Below are 5044 nucleotides of genomic sequence, written 5' to 3'. Positions count from 1 at the left end.
ATACAAGGGGAATAAGATTCGGATTACCTTGTTGATCGAATATCTCAAGGCAAGAACACTTGATTGAGATTCGAATCACTCCACAAGCAAGATCGATCATGTCTAGCTTGAATGACTCTTGTTGATGAAATATCTCAAACACTTATTTGAGATTCGAATCACTCCACAAGCAAGATTGATCATGTCGAGCTTGAATGATTCTACATGCAATCTAAACTACATAGAATTGCAAAGAAACTTAGCCATTGGCTAAAGAAAAGCACAAATGCTTCTTTCTATATTTTCCAAGTCTCTTGGTTCATATCACTAATAAAGGAATATATGGCTAAAAATGATGCTGTGATACAAAGTCAACAAGCATCATTGCGAAATTTGGAAGTTCAAGTAGGTCAATTAGCAAATGAGTTACGAAATAGATCTCTTTGTAAGCTGCCAGCAAACACCGAAATGCCAAAAAGAGAGGGAATGGAACAATGTCAAGCAATAGAGTTGAGAAGTGGGAAAGAAATACCCAGCAGAGGAGAAAAAATTAAAGAACACGGTGATAGTCGCACTCAAGAAACTGCTGATACACAACAGAGAAAGGAGAAAGCCGTTGTGCAAGAAGAGCACAACAAAAATGATGCAGAAGCTGTTGTACAGAAAGAACACAACAGAAATTATGCAGAAATTGTGAAGCCTCCTAAAACACAAACATCAGTCAATAGTGGACAAGAAAGCAGAATTTACACACCAACACCTCCTTTTCCACAAAGAATAAAAAGAAAGAAGGAAGAAGCCCACTTTGAGAAGTTCATGGACATATTTAAGGAAATTCATATAAATATACCATTAGTTGAAGCTTTGAAGCAAATGTCAAATTATGTGAAATTCTTGAAGGATGTGCTCACCAATAGAAGAAAGTTTGAAGAATTCAAGGTGGTACCATTGAATGAAGAGTGTAGTGCAATATTGAAAAACAAGATCCCGCTAAAGGAGAAAGACCCCGGTTCATTCACAATTCCAATATCAATAGGAGGAAAGAAGCTAGGTCGAGCATTATGTGATTTGGGATCAAGCATTAATCTAATGCCGCTGTCTATTTACAAAAAGTTAGGTATTGGTGAAGCTAGACCAACTACAGTCACTCTTCAACTAGCAGATCGATCTTTCACTTATCCCGAAGGAAAGATTGAGGACATCTTAATTCAAGTTGACAAATTCATATTTCCTGCAGATTTTATCATTTTAGATTATGAAGCTGATCATGATGTTCCAATTATTTTGGGGAGGCCATTTTTAAAGACCGGAAGAACATTAGTCGATGTCTACAAAGGAACCATCACGTTAAGAATGGGTGACCAAAAAGTTGAATTTAACATCAATGACAGCATGAAATATCCAGCAGTGACAGAAGAATGCTCAGTAGTGTATGAATTGACAGAACAACCAGCAACCGAGGAATGGGATGATGGGGAAAGCGGGCAGGAAGAAGACAGCAGCTGGAATGACAGAACAGAACAGTTAGCAGTTTTAGGTGAATTCAGCAGAACTTTTGAGTCACTAGAATGTGAGGGAAGAAAGAGTTCACCGATGAGACCATCTATTGAGGAAGCGCCGCAACTGGACTTGAAACCACTACCACCTAACCTTAAGTATGTTTATTTAGGTGACAAGAAGACACTACCCATAGTCATCTCAGGGACACTATCCTCGACTCAAGAGGATATGCTCCTAGAAACATTGAAGAAGCACAAGGGGGCGATAGGTTGGACATTGGCGGATATAAAAGGAATTAGCCCTTCACTATGCATGCACAAAATACAATTGGAGGTAGGAAAAGTTAAGTCCATTGAGCAACAAAGAGGATTAAATCCCATGATGAAGGAGGTTGTTAGAAAGGAGATTCTCAAATGCAAACAGCAGCTGGGTCAGTCCTATTCAATGTGTTCCGAAGAAAGAAGGGATAACAGTAATGGCAAATGAGAATAATGAGTTGATCCCCACTAGAATAGTGAATGGATGGAGAATTTGCATGCATTATAGAAGGCTAAACAAAGCGACACGTAAGGATCATTTTCCCTTACCATTCATTGATCAAATGCTTGATAGACTTGCTGGAAAGTCACATTATTGCTTCTTGGATGGTTATTCGGGATACAATCAAATTACAATCAGTCAAGAAGATCAAGAGAAAACTACATTCACATGCCCATATAGAATTTTTGCCTTTAGACGAATGCCCTTTGGACTATGTAATGCTCCAGTGACATTTCAACGTTGCATGATGGCCATTTTTACAGATATGGTAGAAACATTTATGGAGATATTCATGGATGATTTTTTGGTTTATGGAGAATCTTTTGAGACTTGTTTGTGCAATTTAGGGATGGTTCTACAAAGATGTGAAGAGAAGAATCTTGTACTGAATTGGAAAAAATGTCATTTTATGGTCAATGAGGGAATAGTGTTAGGCCACAAGATCTCAAGAAGAGGAATAGAAGTTGATAGAGCCAAGATAGAAGCTATTGAAAGATTGAATCCACCTACGTCAGTTAAAGGTATAAGAAGCTTTTTGGGCCATGCAGGGTTTTATAGGAGGTTTATTAAAAATTTCTCCAAGATTGCAAAACCATTGTGTAGTTTGTTGGAGTCAAATAGAAAATTCGTTTTTGACAAACAATGCATGACTGCCTTCCAAGCATTAAAGACATCGCTGACCACAGCTCCTATAATGTCAACACCCGATTGGAATTCACCATTTGAGTTGATGTGTGATGCTAGTGGCCATGCTGTGGGGGCAATATTATGACAGAAAAAGGGGAAGGTACTTCATCCTATCTATTATGCCAGCAAAACGTTGCATTAGGCTAAAGTGAATTATACAACCACTGAAAAAGAATTGTTGGTCGTAGTATTTGCTGTTGAAAAGTTCAGAGCTTATTGATTTGGAGCGAAGGTGAAAGTGTACACTGACCACGCAGCAATCAAGCACCTAATGATAAAACCGAATGCCAAGCCAAGATTAATTTGATGGATTCTACTGTTACAAGAGTTCGAGATAGAAATCGTGGACATGAAAGGAGCTAATAACCATGTAGCGGATCACTTATCTAGAATGGAGAACATGGAAGAAAAGGTCAATAGCAAAGAAATTGATGATGCATTTCCGGATGAACAGCTGCTTGGGATAAACAGCAATAGCAGCAGCTACTGCAGTAGCAGAATGACAGCAACTCCATGGTATGCAGACATAGCAAATTTTTTGGCTTGTGCCATCATACCCAAAGAGAAAAATTATCAACAAAGGAAGAGATTTTCCATGAATCCAAAAGTTACATTTGGGATGAACCTTTTCTTTTTAAACAATGTGGAGACGACATAATGAAAAGATGCATTCCAGACAGTGAAATACCAACAATTCTTGAACAATGTGATATGAACCAAGAGACATCAATCATACAATATACTTCAATGAAGATGTGAAGAAAAAGTTGTCAAAATTATCAAAAGATGTTTCAACTCATGCTACATTGAAGAAGAATGAAGTTTGATTGTTGTAAATTTTGGGTGGGTTACAATTTAGAGTAATTTAGAGTTATTGTATTTTTAGGTTACATTTACATAATGACTCATTATGGCCATTAAGTATAAATGTTACAACTCTTGGAATGCCTTTAGTAGTTTCATTTTGAGGCTATATAAAGCCATGTATGTTGTATTTGTAAGAAGACTTGAAAAATATATTAAAAGAAGAATTTGTGCTTTCTTTAGCCACGGCTAAGTTTCTTTGCAACAATATGTAGTTTAGGTTGCATGTAAAAGTCATTCAAGCTAGACATGATCGATCTTGCTTGTGGAGTGATTCGAATCTCAATCAAGTGTTCTTGTCTTGAGATATTCGATCAACAAGGTAATCCGAATCTTATTCCCCTTGTATTGATTCCTTATCTTATCATTTGGTATCAGAGCTTCAGGCTCAAGATCGGATATATGTTTCTTTTGCATTTTTTTTTTTCAATTTGATTTTTATTTACTTTCATGTTTTTATATTTTAATCGACCAAGAGTTCAAAATTCAATCTTTGCTCTATTCAAAATTTTGAGAGGTGAGATTGAGAGCTTCATTTGTGTAAATGAGTTCAAACAGAGTGGTCTAAAAAAAAATCCTTGAGTGTATACACAAGAGAGATTGTTGTGAGGGCCTTTGTATTTTCATATCTTATGTTTTGCAGCAAAGTTTCACAAATAGATTCGAGAATGAATCCTCTTGAAGAAGTGGAGAATGATATGAAGCAAGAGACATCAATCATACAATATACTTCAATGGAGATGTGAAGAAAAAGTTGTCAAAATTATCAAAAGATGTTTCAACTCATGCTACATTGAAGAAGAATGAAGTTTGATTGTTGTAAATTTTGGGTGGGTTACAATTTAGAGTAATTTAGAGTTATTGTATTTTTAGGTTACATTTACATAATGGCTCATTATGGCCATTAAGTATAAATGTTACAACTCTTGGAATGCCTTTAGTAGTTTCATTTTGAGGCTATATAAAGCCATGTATGTTGTATTTGTAAGAAGACTTGGAAAATATATTAAAAGAAGCATTTGTGCTTTTCTTTAGCCAATGGCTAAGTTTCTTTGTAACTCTATGTAGTTTAGGTTGCATGTAGAATCATTCAAGCTCGACATGATCAATCTTGCTTGTGGAGTGATTCGAATCTCAATCAAGTGTTCTTGTCTTGAGATATTTGATCAACAAGAATCATTGAAGGTAGACATGATCGATCTTGCTTCTGGAGTGATTCGAATCTCAAACAAAGTGTTCTTGGCTTGAGATATTCGATCAACAAGGTAATCCGAATCTTACCCCCTGTAGTTGATTCCTTATCTTATCATTTTGTATCAGAGCTTCAGGCTCAAGATCGGATATATGTTTCCTTTGCATTTCTTCTCAATTTGATTTTTATTTATTTTTATCTTTTTAATTTTTAATCGACCCAAAGTTCAAAATTCAATCTTTTCTCTATTTAAAATTTTGATAGGTGAGAATGAGAGCTTCA

The 5044-nt window shown here is 36.0% G+C and overlaps 1 pseudogene; it reads left to right on the top strand.

The window, feature by feature from the left end:
- The first annotated feature begins 747 nt into the window (after positions 1 to 747).
- Positions 748 to 2791, top strand: LOC147790255 (uncharacterized; annotated as a pseudogene).
- The last annotated feature ends 2253 nt before the right edge of the window (positions 2792 to 5044 follow it).

Source organism: Cucurbita pepo, chromosome 11, assembly GCF_057944985.1.
Source record: "Cucurbita pepo subsp. pepo isolate OVF chromosome 11, ASM5794498v1, whole genome shotgun sequence".
Classification (NCBI taxonomy): Eukaryota; Viridiplantae; Streptophyta; class Magnoliopsida; order Cucurbitales; family Cucurbitaceae; genus Cucurbita; species Cucurbita pepo.
Note: the sequence above shows the minus strand (reverse complement) of the source record. Positions and strands in the feature narration are given on the sequence as shown.